The 17,067-nt window shown below is 39.2% G+C and overlaps 1 protein-coding gene across 2 annotated transcripts in view; it reads left to right on the top strand.

Moving 5' to 3' along the window:
• KCNB2 (potassium voltage-gated channel subfamily B member 2) overlaps positions 1-17,067 on the top strand; it is a 384,754-nt gene that overhangs the window by 148,756 nt on the left and 218,931 nt on the right. The window lies entirely within an intron of this gene.

Raw genomic sequence — 17,067 nt, 5'->3', positions numbered from 1 at the left:
TATAAATAACATTTTGAGTCAGATATATAGATGGATATAGAAATAAATATAGAGAGACAGACTTTAAAATTTAGTTACGTCATTTGTGTAATTGTTCATCGATTCCTAAGTTGAATAACTATGTTACTGCAGCAAAGTTTATTACCATAAAATTCACCTATTTTAAGTGTACATGTCAGTGATTTTTAGCGTGTTTACAGAGTTAAATAATTATTACCATGTCCTAGTTCTAGAACATTTCCATCACTCCAAAAAGAAAGCTTGTACCTATTCACAGTCACTCTTCATTCCCACAATCAGCCCTAATCTACATCCTGTCTTCATAGATGTGCATCTTCTGGACATTACCCTAAAGATAATCATACAGTGTATGATCTTTTGTGTTTGGGTTTTTTCACTTAGCGTAAGTTTTTTGAGGTCTATCCATGTTGTGTAGATTATATCACTGCTTCCTTTCTTCTTATTACTGAACAACATTCCACTATATAAAATATACCATGTTTTGTTTATTCATCAGTTGATGGACATTTGGGCTGTTTGCCTTTTTTGGGATAATATGAACTTTGTAATTAACAAAATTCTTCGGATTGTGAGTCTTGCTTGTATTTTGTATTGCTACTATAAAATCTGTCTTTTATATTTGGTAACCAGACTGGGACCAACTTCTTTCATTTGTGACACTAAAACAAAACTATTATTTTTCCTAGGATTATTTATTCCATTAACAAATCTCGTTTAAGCTTACTCCAACCATGAAAAAAAAAGTTCAACTTCTTAACAATTTAAAGCTATGTAGTCATAGTGGGTACTGTGAGAGAGTTTTCTGAAACCAACCTGTCATATTTTCTGGATTCATTGAGCTTTGAGAGATGGGAAGAACTTCATTTAAGTCACTTACTTCCCATGAATAGCTGCTGTGTAAAAATGATATGAGCAGAATGTCTTGATTCCTTAGTCCATGTAGAGGAACCATGTGATTTGATAATTACTGTTTCCTCTCTCCCAAGAAGAAAATCGCTGTCATTACCAACTGTCATCAATTAAGTCATCTTAATTGATGCTATCATGCTATCATCTCAGTGTCTGTGGACCAGCTGAAGATCCCTCCTTTAGGGGAATAAAGCCAAAAATAAACTTTCTCACTTCCCAGAAAGTCTTTCTGCCTTTTACATGGTCCCCTAATGTATGTAATGAGATTTTACTAATCTCAGAAGTAGTAAGATGCATGCCTGCATCTCTCATAGCACTTTAGAGTTTCTATAATTCCCAGTGTATCTGTCACCCTCAGTAGACTTGAGTCTTCTTGAAGACAGCAACCAAGTCCTATTTGTCAAGAGCCATCATTTCTAGAAATGCCCAATTTCAAATTTTGATATGACTTTTAACAACTTACCACAATTATAGGTGACCATTTTATTTTATGGTGATATCAAGTGGATAGCTATACTTCCTGAAATTAAAACTGTAGAAGGATACTATGACTATTTCTTTAATTCAGATGCCACGAAGCATCCACAACCATCTGTTAAGTGTCTTAATGCAGCAGGTAAAAGAGGAATCTCACAAATACCCTCACATTTTAGAATCAGAGAAGAGCAGTTGACTCTCACATTTGCAAAAGCTTCTGGTTCCATTCTTCTAAAAATGAGGACAACTGAATTTGTTAAAGGAGTCTTGAGAGTAGCCAGGTGCTTGTCCTAGTTGAAAGACCCATGGCAGACTTTGAACAGCTACATTGATGGAGCTGCGTGTCAAGTCAGCTTCATGCCTGTTTCATAAGATGGACTGGTTCAGCTCCCCCAGGCTAAGGGGGCATTTAATCTGTTTCCCTTTTGAATTAAGTGTTTATATAACCTGATGTTTTAAAAAATAGACTTGGTCTTCCCCAGTGCCTGTCATTCTCTATAATACTCTAATTTGAGCTCTAGCAGCAGACCTCACCGTGCCTCCCTGTGCACCTAACTTTCTCAGAATAAAAATGAAGTGTCATAACTGTGAGGACACATTCTGTCACTTTGGACAAATAACCAGTTGACTTAAATCCTCTTAACAGCCAATGCTGAAGTTTCAGTAAAAAAAAAAAAAAAAAAAAAAAAAAGTCTTACATACTTGAACTAATGCCATTTTACTCTACAATGGGAAACTCCTTCCAGTTGATAATTGGTTTTAGATCCTGAAATCTCAGAAGTAGTAAGCCTTATAATTATTCTCATGAACGTAACTGGTAGCTTTTATTCATGCTTAAGGAGCTAATCTGTTTGCTGCAATAATATTCAACCTCTGCAGGTGCCACAGGTTAATTACACACTGTAGCACGTGTACAGCAAGCTCACTAATCATTGATGTCCTTAAAATTCTCAAGTAATTCTCAGGGAGAACCTGCAAGTTCCTTGATTCTCCAAAGCTGATTATCAGGGAACCTTAATAGCAGCTTATATTGTCATGATGTCATCATCTTCCCATTAATATTTACATGCTTGAATCTATCTCATCTTTATCCCTGACTTTTTTCTTCTCTCATTTCAATATTTCACGTGAGAAGACTAAAGATCTCTAACTTCCAGGTTTGGTGCTGCATAACGTGAGTTGTCTGTCAGTGGTCCATGATGAGATAAACACAGAATGCAGAGTGGGTGTTCATATCTTGCAGTTTGACCATCTTCTGAATCTAATTATAAAAACTGAAGGGTTGTGTTTTGTATATTTGGTTTTTTAAATTCATTTTTCTGTTAATTGGTTTGTATTGCATTTTACAAGAGTATCAATCTGTGAAGGATTGGGGTGGTGGGAAGCAAAGCCTTTCCCACAGAGAGTTTAAGAAAACACTATCTCATTCTAGCCACACTTGGTTTGTGGGAACAATTGGACAGGTCCCCATGTTTTCCACCCAACAACAGCATTTGTTAATAGTAGTGAAAGTGAATAGAAAAGTTCTTCACCTCCAGTGGTCTGTGTTGTCTTCCATCTAACATTATGCCAACATCCAGGGATTGCATTGTGGGATAAAAAGACACTTGGGTCTTGAATTCTAGGCTTGTATCCACTGAGGTACTCCCTATGCATACATGTCATCCCATCCCCCACACATAATCTCATGAATTTAAGAAGATAACTTTCTGTTTATTTCTGAAACTATATTCTGTATTACTGAGGTGTTTTTCTAATTTGGAGGTTATTGGTACTTAATCTTGTATTATTCACCAGATCTTAAGATACAGTGATATCTTTCCTAATTCAGAATAGTCTCTGTTCAAAAGTGTGAAATAAGAACAAACTTCATTTGGCCTTTCAAAACTCTCAAGTCAAATAGTAAAAAACTAATGATGATGTGAGTCTCATGAGTTTCATTTTAAAGGTTTTTGCTAATGGTGGAATTATACAACTTGCTTTTGATAATGAAGAAAATAGAATACTATGATTATCATAACATTATGATATCATTATCCCTGGCAACCGTTGTTTGGTCACCATAATTAGCTGCCTCTTCTAATTTGAACAAATGAGTAATTGAGTACCTTTTGCACTCCCTCCTTCCATTTGTGGCTGGCAGATTTGCAGTTACAGCCAGATTGTGGATGATGCCTGTGTGGCTCCCTGTTTGCACAGGAGCAGGGGTTGGGGAATTTGCACTTCCCACAGCGCCTCTCTCAACCTTGGTCTGTATCTGTCCTCTGCACAAAGGGAGACCACTCCTTTGAAGCCTCGATATCATTTTTGCAGAAGCACCCCGTAACATCTATTGTTGTGTCTGGAGGTGTACCTGTTCAGGAGAAGCTTCGTCCTTCCCATACCCTTGTACAAGGTTCTCTGGGACTTGTTGAGAGACCATGTCATACAAGGAGCATAAATCCTACTGTCTGTCAACTTGCACGTCCACCCCACAGCCAGAGAGAGGGCAAGCTCTGTGTTCTAAAAAAAGCAACAACTGCCTGTACAGAATGTCATTCATTCTGCCTGGGATTGGTCCCAGGCTTGGAAATATATAGGCAGTTCATAATATTCCGGAAATATTTTCAGAATGACTTAAAATTTAGCCAGCTTAACCTTATCTGTGGAATACTGCTCCTCCCAGTAGTTACCAGGTTCTGGTTCAGGCTAAATGACCTGCAGAGAGAAACCAGAGGACCAGAGCAGGGAGAGAGTAAGAATGTCCCTGGTCTCTATCATCACTGGCAAACCGGAAGTATCTACTCTGCTTATCTAAAAATCAGCAAACTAGCCCCCTAACATGCTGCCGTGCTTCACAGTTCTATATTGTTTTTCCTTTTCTTGAACAACAGGAAAATATGCATTCAAATTGACCATTATTCCAAACATATTATAGGGTGTTTATCCTAAGGATGAAATAATACATGTACTTTGGGAAAGAAAAATGAAAAGTAGTATTTTGTGTGTGCATTTTTATGTCCTTTGTTGTCATTATGAGAGGAAGAGGAATAATTGCAGCATAACTAAATTATGAACTATTAAAGGATATGAAAGTACTTTTGGCCTAACTTAATTTTTGTTTGTTTATTCTGCAAAGGTCATTTCTTAAAATATCCTCTTGCAGGCATGCAAAGCCATTTTCTTTGCATAAGGTGGCTGGGAAGAACACTGGCTTTTGGAGTCAAATCACCAAGTTTGCATATGTGACACAGCCACATCTGCTCCCTCTCTACATGTGTGCCTTTCCTTTTGTGTCTCCTACAGTAGGCCCTCCACAAGACCCAGAAAATGCCAGAATTCATATATTGTGTGGATTTGTTCCATTTATGTATTCCTGCATTTTAAGGAGAAACCTGCCTTAAGCAATCATTCTAAAGACCAAAAATAAACCCATCACGTAGCAGCAGTTTTTAAATAACAACATTTTTTAATGTGTATGGAAAAATTAGATCAAAATGTTCTAGAAAATGATAGCTCCTATATAGACAAACATTAAAAAAATAGAGTGTTTTCAAGTTTTGTCTGATATAACAACATAGAGGGTATTTAATACTGATTCATAAGTATGAGCCATTCATAGATGAATTCTTTTAAATAGTGAGTACAGTGTGTTACCTACATTATCAAGCTGGATCAAGCAATAAGTAGTAATAGTAGCTATTTTTAATAAAAAGTGTTATAGCATCACTGTATTTGTCTTATTTCATTAAAAACATAAAGTATAAGTTTTAGGGGGCATCTGGGTGGCTCAGAGGATTAAACCTCTGACTCTTGGTTTCACTTAGATCATGATCTCAGAGTCCTGAGATTAAGCCCCATGACTAGCCCCATGTTCAGTAGGGAGTCTGCTTGAGATCTTTCTCCTTCCCTTCTCTCCCCTTCTGCTTCTCCTCCTGCTCGCACCCCCACACACAATCTCTCTCTCTCTCATAAATAAATAAATAAATAAATAAATAAATAAATAAATAAATAAATCTTTAAATGGATAAAGTATAAGTTTTTGAAACAAAACTAATAAATATTTTATGTGTGTAACTCGCTGAACTTTATGTGTTAAGGATCTTCAGTTGATAGTGTCCCCCTAAAAAAAAACAAGGACACTGAAATCTTTGTCCCAGTTAAATCTAGTAACTTAAGTATGTAAAGCTGAAGAGTTAACATTGTCTTTATGAGCCTGTCTTTCCTCATCTATATAATGGGTTAATAATGTGCCCAGTTTCAAGGGAACTTTTGAGCAATAAACCACATAATCAATGATAAGTAAACACAGCGCTGGACATAAAGTCAGCACCCAATATATTCAAGTTGTCATTGTTAGTTTATAAAGAGCTTTTGCCCTCTCTTCTACTGCCTCCATGATTTCTCTCCTCCAATTTAGAGAAGGAAACGAGGAAATAAAATTTTCGCCTTCTAATGAAAGCAGAATACATAGTGATGTATGCTTTCTTCTACCAGAAAACTTCAACCCTGGAAATAGTTTTCCTATAGACAATAAAATATCTACTTCAAAAAGTAGGGACCAGGTATTCAAGGATGGCATTTACTTAATGACAGATTTTCCCATGTACACATGATTATGAGACTCTGATAAGTGTTTTCACAGATGATGGATTTGTAAAAGTTAATTGAGTAATCTAACAAATGAATATTTAAAAAAAATAGAACCTTCTTAATCTACATTGGATGCCTCCTTTGACCCATGGAAAGATCTTATGTTTAAAGGAAAAGGTTCCTTTAAGCAGAGCCATCCATAAATTAGAGAGCATTACCAAATACTCTTTTTTTTTCTGCTACAGTTTTTCTATTCTTGACTAATTCAACTTCTCTGAACCGATTTTTGATGTATCAGTATATTCATAACCCCTGCATGAATCACGGGCAGAATTTTGGTCATTGTTTTACACAGACAGCCAAATCATTAAAACAGTTCCTTTCCTATTTGCTTAATACATTCTCGGTCTGTTTTGTATTTTCCAAGACCTCTTGCAAATTAAGTATTAGCTGTACACGATGACACATTAAATTAGTGACAGAGAGAGAATATAGATTGGGTTGAATTGTGGTCCTAGGTTATAGTTGGGGAACCACACTGAGAAAGTGATTTTTCTAAAGTGATTTAGTAGCTGACACTTGCAGAGTCATCTATCGGAGGCGGTTTGGCATAACCTTGTCAGGAGATGGGGAATAAATCTGATGGTTTTTGAAGTTTCCCTCTCTGCTTTCCTACCTTTCTTCTTTACTTCCTTCAGTAAATATTTATTAAGGGCTTTCTCAGTGCTAAGTGCTTTGGCAGGAACCCAGGGGTGAATCGGACATGGATCCTGCCCTAAAGGAGTTTATAATCTACCAGGCATATAAAGCAGGAATAATTAGAACACATATGCTAAATGGCATAAGAATTGTTTAAAGGTATAGGATAATTCACAGGGAAGGGATTGTTTCAGTTTTGGGAATTAAAGAAAAAATGAATCTCTTGGAGAACTTGATAAAGGCAATAGACCTTCTTCCAGAAAAATATACCTCCCATTAAGCATATAATTACAAAGAGTTTTTTGGAACCACTGAAGGTGTATATGTATGTGTGGTGTGTGTATGTGCGGTGTGTATGTGTATGCATGTGTTCTATGTGTATGGTATGCATGTGGTGTGTATGTGATGTGGTATGTGGGCAGTGTGTGATCATGTGTATGTGTGTGGTATGTGTATATGTATGTGTGCAGTGTGTGGTATGTATATGTGGGGTGTGTATGTATGGCATGTGTTTATGTATGTGTTATATGTGTTTATGATATGTGTGTGGTATGTATGTGTGTTGTGTGGATGTCTATAGTGTATGTGTGCAGTGTGTGATAGTGTGCAGTGTGTGGCACATGATATGTGGTTTATGTATGCGTGCAGTGTGTGATAGTGCAGTGTTTGTATATGAGGGCATATGTGTGGTGTATTGGTGTATGTGCAGTGTCATAGGTAGGGTACATATGTGTGCACAGTGTGTATGTACAGTGTGCAGTATATGTATGCATAGTGTGTGTATACAATGTATGTGACATGGGTTATGTGTGTGCATGGTATGTGTACAGTGTGTGATGTGTGATATGTGGGGTATGTGTGTGTGCAGTGTGTTTGTGGGTGTGTGTATATAAACGATGTATGGTATATATGTGGTGTGTGTGCAGTATGTGTATATGTGAGGTGTGTGTGGTATGTGTGTATGCTTGTGGTGTGTGTGTGGCGTGTATATGTGTGCATGCAGTGTGTATGTATGTAGTGTGTGATGTATGTATATGTTAATTGTGTGTGGTATGTGTATGTATGTGGTATATGTGGGTGGGTGTGTATGATATGTGGTGTGTGATATGTGGAGATGTATGCGTGAATTATAAGTATAGTGTGTGGTATATGTATATAGGAGGGGGGTGTGGTGTGTGCATGTGGCTGGGGGAGGGAGGTGCTAGGCCCTAGGTAAGAATCATTGACTTTGGGAAAGCATTTGACCTGAGCCTTTGAGTCAGAGTAGGCTGAGGAAGAAATAACGGAAGGATTTCTGGACAGAAAGAGTGGCAGGAGGAAAACCAGGAACCAAGAAAGCGTGGTGATCATCAGAGAACAACCCATTCTGGTCTTAGATTCTGTTTTCTTACTTAAGAACCACTTTTTCTGCATAAATCACCCTGCTAAACTTTAGGGACCTTCATAGGCCATAGGCATGCTAAAAGTTTCTAATTTTAACAAGATGCTTTCTTTTCATCAATTATATTTTCTTTCTACTGAGAAGGGTTTACTTTTTTCTACATATTGGTCTATTCATGAGTAAAGCAAGTAAGAAAAACAATGGCTTTGTGTATTTAAAAATATTTCCTGTATAGATCTAAAATGGAATTATCCTCCCAAAAACCTTTGTCACACTATGATCCCAGTCATTCATATGAAAGACTAAAATGTATTATCTTAGCAAATTACTGTTGAATCAGTGTAAACATTACTGCTGCCTTATTGTTAAAGCTTAGTACACTGTCCTTGGGCATGATAAGGGGGGTGTTCAAGGTCCATATTCAAAATAAACAGACTGGTACAGCAGATAACTAAATAAACAATTCCTTTTTCATAACATGTGATATATGCCTCAGCTTTCTCACCTTTGAAAAACATGGGATAGACCCAGCTCCTACAATGGCAGTGCATATTGATGGAGATAATTCTTGTACAGTGCTTAGGAAAGCCCCAGACTCTGAATAAGTGCTCAGCAAATATCAGCTATGGTTATCACCACCACCACCACCATCATCATCATCATTATCATCATCACTGGTATTTTTACTTTTACCTTACATATTATCTGTCTTTCCAGTACCTGATTCTCCAGCTAAATACTTGCACATGCTACTCAGCAAAGATTTTACTCAGAAGTCGTCACTCCCTGGGAATAAGAGTTGCCTTAGAAATAGAGGCCACTTAAAGTCAATCCAATTTCAGAAAATTAAAACTTACAAAACAGATCATTTGGGGAGCAATTATTGATATATCTCTTGGTCTGTTTGGACTGCAATAACAGAATATCATAGACTGAATGATTTGTAAACAGCTGAAATTTATTTCTCACATCTCTGAAGGCGCAGACATCCAAGATTGATATGGTGTCTGGCAGGTGCCTATGTCCTGGTTCATAGACTCCCATCTTCTCACTGCGTCCTTACATGGCAAGAAGGATGAGGGAGTGCTCTGGAGTCAAAGGGCATTAATGCCGTTCAAGAGAATGCTGCTCTTGTGATGTAATCACTTCCCAAAGATCCCACCTCCAAATAGAATGACTTTGGGGATTAGGTTTCAATATATGAATTTGGAGGGGGAAACCAAGCATTCAGTCTATAGAAATCTAAGAAGTGGGTTTGTTTGTTTGTTTTACATAAGGCAGCATTTGAATAAAAACAAGAAAGTACTGAAGATTCTTTAACCAAGTTTTAAATAGCTGTAGTGTGATCCTGGCACCAACAGCATCAGCATCACTTGGCAGTTGTGAAAGATCCAAATGCTCGAGCCTGGTCCCAACCTATTGTATCTGAAACTCTGGAGTTGGAGCTCGGCATCCCATGTTTTAATGAGCCCCCCAGGTGATTCCTGTGCATGTTAAGGTCTGAGAACCACCACTCTAACACATTTCAAATTAATACTAAACTTCTTTGTGGAACAGGCACTATTAGTTACACACTAAAAATGTTACTAATGCCATTTTCTTTACATTCATGATATAAAAGATTAACCTGTTGCATGGAAGCGAGCACATCTCATAGCAATAGAAGTCACTTAGTGATCAAGTTATCTGCTGGTAACACCAGCCTCCAGCATTCTCACTGCCCTGCATCCCATAGCATGCTGATACGCTACAGGTGTGGTATGAGCTGTGGTACGTGAACATTGCACCTGTCCCTTTATGTAGGTTTTCTGTAACGTCTTCCTCCTTACATTTTTTCATCCTTCTTATACTAGATAAGAGGATAGGTTGGAATAAGCAGAATTAACATTAAAGGGACCTTTTTTAATACTATTCCTAGGAATGTATCCTATCCTAAGGAAATGCTCATATGTGTGTTCACACGTGTAGAGATTGAGCTACAAGGATATTAACTGAGGATGTGGTTATCATAGCAAAAAACAGGAAACACCTAAATGTCCAATAGTTGGGAAAATGGCTAAATAATTTATGGAACACAGAAAAAAGGGAAATACAACCCTTTAAAGTGATATGGACATATAATTTATTAAGTGACTAAATCTTACAAAGCAGTATTTTTTCACATAGAATATGTATATGTAAAATATCATACATGCAAGCATCCCAGATGTTATACGAAATGTTAAAACTAATTATTTCTGGAAGTGAGATTATAGGTAATTTTAACTTTTTTCTTTCCCAAGATGTGTATTTTCTAATTCTTCTACGATGGTTATCCTAACTTGAGTACAGAATATCCAGCAAAATGCAAAGCATTAGGCAGCCTTTCATCTTGACCTTTGTTTTTGATGTTGAGGTCAAAAGCCCACCCCAGCACTGATTTAAAACATGATCTAATCGGTGGTTACACATAACTCAAACATTAAGTTAATATCCCTGGATCACATTTTGTGGATGAACCTGTTTAAGGGTGGAGGAACACACTGAACAACTGCTATCATTTCCAAGGAGCTTGGTTTCTTCCCCACCCTCCAGCTTGTCATCTTCCACGGAATTCCCCACTGAAACCAAAACAACACTTTCTGAACACAGACAGAAATGTGCATCTTCAGATGACACCAAATTGTGCCAGCAGGATAGAGCCGGTACCAGTTCTTATTGCCAGTGTCCTAAAATTATGCACACAATCTGTCTGTGGCCTGGTTGCAGGTCTGTCTCGGGGAGAAGTCTGGTTTTGTTTTTGTTTTGCATTTTTCTCCCCCAGAGCCTAGAAAACAGGGCATGCAGTCAATTACTTTGCTAGTGGCCGTTGAGAAGCCTTGGACTCCAAGCATATCAGAGAGGAGGGGAGGGCTGACCTTATCAGGCCCTCACTGTCTCAGGCCACCACTCTTGGAGGGAAAGAAATGATGTGGAGAAATTGAACCATGATGCACTGCTTGTTTAATTTAAAAGCCTGCTTCTGCCAAGAATCTGCTAGAAAAATAGTGAGCTTGAGCTGTTAAATGTTATGTTCTATTCAGTCTGGTTAGACACAGCTCTGGTTAAGAGTCGTGAGGCAGATCTGTTGTTACACGTTAGAAGATGTTTAGGAAGTGGCTGGGAGGACTTGAGAATAGGTTTAGGGGGCTACTTCAGGAATCTTGTAGTTGTGTACATTTCCAGGGATCCATTCCCCAGACACTCGCTGCCCTGCATTTGAATTGTGCTTCCTCTCAGGGACCTGGCCCCATCTCCAGGCCAGTGGAGAGCATTAAGGAACCACTTCCCTAGCCTGGTTCTACCAAGGAAGCTTTTAGATTTTCTTCTCATCTTGCTGGGGCAGCAATCAAGAGTTCTTATGTAAATATCAATAAGCACTCAATCATCAGGCCAGTGAGAGAAGGGTATGGAACTTCAAGGCTTTTCTCTTCTAGCTGCACCATTTTCTGCACAGTTCCAAGCTCAGTTATGGTGCTATCAAAAGGAAAGAGCTTAACCATCAGCATGTACAAGAATGACAGAAGATTCCTCTTATTAGGAGATGAGGGTGTGGAGGCCCAGGTCCTGGGGAGCATCTCAGGGTAGAGATTCACCAGTGCTACCTCATTAGGAGGTAGCCCTAGGCTCACCACCTGTGGGGAAGTGTGGAGAACAAGAGTGGGCAGAGAAAAGTAGAACTGCACTGTCACCACCACAGCTTCACATGATCCCACAGGTTGCTCAGGAGCTGGACAGACCTCCAGAGTTGTCAGCAATTGGGAGGAGGGGGCGGGACCTTTATACCTCTGTCTCAGGTACAGGTTCCTGGGAAAGAGATATGACCTTAGGCAAAATGACACTTCAGCCGTGGACCTTTCTAGAAAGGTTCTCGCTGGAGCTGCTGGCTGCCAAAGCTCCTGGCATTTGAGAGGTTGAGGGCTTTGGTCCAGAGGTCAAGGTCAGGGAAAAGCTGGGTCATGCTCCAGTGTTTACTACAAAGGATAGCCCCTCCCCCCCCCCCCCGCGCCCCGCGCTGGCATATCTGAATGTAACATGTAGTTAAAGTGGTTTATGGGGGTAGTTCTGGGACAAGAGGTACAATATCATTGAACTCCCTGAAAAGCACCCATGAAAACAGTGTAGACTCAGAGAGGAAGCATTGGATTGAACAGTTTGTTGTTCATGCAGAACAGGTAATGCTTCCAAACATCATCCTATTAATGCCATTCTAAGAAGTATATTGCCTTTGGTTCTATAAAAATTTAAATTTTGTAGATAAAATTTCATATATTTAAATATAGTAGATAAACTTAAATTTAGTAGATAAATTTTCAGAATGAGGCCAAAGACTGATGTTTCCATTTGAATTCTCAATGTACAGCTGCCAGAGGGTAAGCATCCCACATGTAAGCCTTACAGCTCAAAAATCCATTCTTGGATAATGTCAGTGACCGTGAAAAACAGACCTTTGCTACTAGAGTTAATTGAGGGAATTCAGGTCCAAATTACTTTATCAGTCATTTAGTCAATGACATTTATTGAGCAAATAACCTTTTATATAAAGGTTGTAGGGCACTACCAAAGTGGAATGAAAATAATTACTAACATCTGGCTCATTCTTCATTGTCTGCAGAATATTTTAGCATAATATTATCTCACTTAATGAGTTGTGTTAGTGTTCCCATTTTATAGATGAGGGAAGTGAAGTTCAGAAAAGCAAGCAAATTGCCCAATTTCAAGCATCTAGTGAAAGGTTGTATTATTACCTTACCTTCCTAAGAGCCTGCAGTCTGAAAGGAGTTACTGAGATGGCACAACTATTAATCTTTCTCAGGGACAGGGTACGAGAGAAAGCTAGGGTGTGGGGTGTGTGTGTGTGTGTGTGTTTATATGTATGTTTGTAAAACAGTTAAGCAGTCCTGGACTTAGGGTATCATTAAATGAGCAAGCACTGTGTCCTTCAATGGACGTCAGTCATCAGAGGGATTCTCCAACCAGCACCCAAAAATATGGAGTGGTCTTCAAGATAAATCAGGAGTTATCCTTTTGAATGATCTCTCTGCAGTTGAAGAATCTAGCAGTAACTTCAGATCTCACAGATGTGAGAGGTAACAAAGCCAAAGGTGATTTAAATCTTGGTTCAGAAGGACTCTTTCTATATATATCAGTGAATCCCTTTAACATATTTTCTCAATTTCTCAATCTGTGTTGGGGGACTGAAGTTCGAGTTATTTACTAGCAAAGTGATTTAGCTGAAGATGTATTATCCCTGGAACCTATTTCTCTAGATGGCCCCTCTCTGTTGTATATAGCTTTGTCCACGTTGTCCATGTCTTACTTAGTTAAGTTGTCCACATCTTACCTAGTTATCCTTTCACCTTCATAGACAGGAAATAGCCCCTATTTACCAACTCCATCAAGGAGTTCCCACATAGAGCCTAATCCATTTTTTCTGATAGAATGTAAAGATAAAATGCAGTGTTAGAAGGAATTAAAGCTAGGTCTTTCCAATGGAGAGAAGGGAAGAAAAGACTAAGGCCCTCTGAGATACGTGAAGAAGTAAATCTTACTGGTAGGTGGTCATTCTAGTTTCAGCAAAGATGGACATGATGGGCATGTTTCTCTTACCTGCTGTAACACTGGATGTGGTAGTGGTAGAGTAACTTAGGAGACTATTAAGAACCTACTAGAGCTGAGATTTTTTTGAAGATTGAAGAAAGTAATCAAATCAGGCAATCCAGAGCACCCATGAGTGTCCACAGACAATATAAGATCCAGATAGAGATGGAGGAGGTATCTTAAGAGGCACCAGAGTTATTTTGTCTAATGTGGGGAGCATGGAAATGAGGTGTTTGTTACCAGGATGGCTGGCAGCAGATAATGGCACCCAGGTACTCTCAGTGGAAGAAACTGGAGTGCAGACAAAAGGCTCAGTCTTTAAAGACCAAGGCAGATTCCAACTCAGAAGGACAAGGCAGGGATCCAGTTCCTACCTGGGATACACTCTTGGGACTCTGTTGGAGGACTGGAGCAGACAGTCCACTCCTAGAGCTGCACTTTCCCAGTCATGGGCAGCCAAAAGCAGACCCACCTGGACAGGAGGGGTGCTAGATGGAGCCTCCTGGAGGAGGGCCTTCCATGGCCAGGGCAAAACTGAAAGACAGACTGCCCGATTCATCTGAAGAAAGCTGACGGACAGCTGGACTGGATGCAGAGCAGAGGATTGAGAGAACATGGGAGTGGCAGCTGGTTGGGAATGGAGAAGAGAAGGGTTAGGCTAAGAACTCTGTTCAGATAAAAGGTGAACACAATGGTGTCTGCACTTCCATAGCACCCAAAACAGAACTGACAAAATGTTTCAGAAGCATCTAACTTGAGTTAAGCCAAGGCTGCATGTCTGGTCAGCATGGGATGAGGGATCTGTTGAAATCAGGCTAAGAGCCTTTTGAAGGCTCTAATTTTACTCTTTTCTCACTAGCTAAAGTCCTGATTTTCCACAATTAAAAATAATATGTAGCACTCATCCAATAGCTAAATATTGATACTTGGCTATGAGCTATATGGATGGAAGTGCATCAAGGGTTTTGGCTCAGAGTATTGGTTTCAAACCACTAACCACATTTTTTTTAAAAAGTAAAAAATAAATAAGCATAGTCCATGAGTGACCCATATCGAATAAAATATCTTTCTTATAAGGTGACTGTGAATTCTTCAGGCTTCAGGACTGCTGTTTAATTATTGCAGAGAAGTAAATTACCAATTAGTATCATGGCCCTGGGTTTCTTCTCATGCATATAGACATAGGGATTTGTAGTTGTTTGTTTGTTTGTTTGTTTTAACTATCTCCTGAATTATATTATTTCTGTCTCTATACAATACTGTGATAAACACTCCCTGAGTTAGGAAAATAAACGTGATCTGTCTTTTCATTGTTCCCTGCATAATAATTTTTAAAAAGCTTCTAGTTTTTGTATAATAAATGTAAGGACCCTTTAAAGGTGAATCTGTCTTTTCATTGTTTCCTGCATAATAATAAAAAATGGCTTGGGTTTCTGTATAATAAACCTAAGGACCCTTTGAAAGTTGCTACAAGTTTGTTAAAATAACAATTTCGTCACACCTCTTCATAATCACAGACTTCTCAAAAACGTTTCAAGAAATGAGCCTGCTTGCCATTGTGTTGCCCACAGCTCCAGTCTCTACTCACGAATCTGTGTTTGTTTAGGGTGTATGCTGCTCATTGCCCATATGGTTCTCTGCTGAGTCACGCTCCCCCAGGTATCACCTGCTTGCTGTGGTCAGCTGTGGGGCTTCTTTGTTTAATTCTAGCTTTGTACCCCTTTCTGCCATCACCTGGTAAATGTTGGTGCTTTCTGATTGGTATTTTATAGACTAAGAAGGGACCTTGAAAGGTTATTTAATTTCAAACCTTGCCTTTAGAGAGAGTCAGAATGAAACCATCCCCCAAGAGGTAAGAACCTAAATTTCAAAGACATCCAGAGAAACTAATTTCACAGCTTTCTTTACTTAAGCCACTTCAGTATTTTAATAGACAATAACCTTCATGGGCAGCAAGCAACTCTTTTTTAAAATCTCTAATTTAGGTTTCTCATGCTGCAATTTAAATTCTTGGGAGCCCAGGAGGAATAAAGAATGGTTGGTTGGATGCCCTTTATATTCTGAAGGAGCTTACTAATTGCCTCTGTATTTCTCTTCTCCTTTAGCTTCCTGATCATTGATCTTCAAGCACTGCTGTTTTGTTTGGTTCGGTTGCTTGGTTTTTTGTTTTGTATCTCCATTTTACAGAATGCAAAATGGGACAAAAGGAGGCATGGTGTGTTGTCATACAAGTTAGGGAGTATCAGAAACACTGACTCCACTCCTGCAAGTGTATGCTGCATGGGCACATTAGTTGTCACCCAGACATAAGTGCGACCAACATCAATGCCCCATCTTTCTCCAGAGCTCAAGAACCAAAAAGAGCATGTCTTCTAACTAAGAAGGTTTATTTTTTGATGAATTTTTAAAAATATTTATTTATTTATGAGAGACAGAGAGAGAGAGAGAAGCAGAGACAGAGACAGAGAGAGAAGCAGTCTCCATGCAGGGAGCCTGACGTGAGACTCGATCCTGACCCCAGAATCACACCATGAGTGGAAGGCAGATGCTCAACCACTGAGCCACCCAGGTGTCCCAGGTTTATTTATTTTTTAAAAAGGTTTTATTTATTTAGTCATGAGAGACAGAGAGAGGCAGAGACATATGCAGAGGGAGAAGCAGGCTCCCTGTTGGGAGCCCGATGTGGGACTTGATCCCAGGACCCCGGGATCATGACCCAAGCCAAAGGCAGACACTCAACCAATGAGCCACCCAGATGCCCCCTAAGAAGGCTTAATTAATAAGATTTAACTTTTTCCTGTTCAGTTTTATTTTTCTCCCATTTTCCAGATCAAGATATGGCCTAGGAAATATACTTTTTCATATTCAAATAAACTATCAATCAGGGCATCAGCCAGCAAGACACAGATCATGCAGTGCACTCAAATTAGGGTAATTTTAGAAGAGTGTAACAAAGGGAATCTACGAAGGTGGAGCAGAGCAAGGGGAGCCCATAGAGGTGGTTGAGGACTCTACCAATCTTGAGGCCTAAAGAATTAAGAAAACCAGAACTCAGACACAGAGGCTTGGGTAGAGAGAGCCCTTAATAAGAGCTGGGACACTGGGTGAGGGATGTAATCACAGACCACTCTGACTCTATGGCCAGCTGCAGCTAGTCTCCTGCCACTGTGCCCCATCAGACAATTAGAACAGAAAGTGAGGGAACCTGTTGCCGTAGTCCATTTTAGTCAGCCTTTCGGGGCCCAGAGAAAATGGAGAAAGATGGAAAGTGCACCTTTGGGCAAATGAAAGATTTTCAGCATTGATGGTAAGGAGAATTTTGGCCTTTTATGAAAAGTAAGAATGTGGGTTATCTGTTTGGCTTAATTTCTTCTTTCTTGGGAAAGTAC

Source organism: Canis lupus, chromosome 28, assembly GCF_048164855.1.
Source record: "Canis lupus baileyi chromosome 28, mCanLup2.hap1, whole genome shotgun sequence".
NCBI lineage: Eukaryota > Metazoa > Chordata > Mammalia > Carnivora > Canidae > Canis > Canis lupus.
The sequence above is the reverse complement of the archived record's forward strand: the minus strand, read 5'-3'. Positions and strand labels throughout refer to the sequence as shown.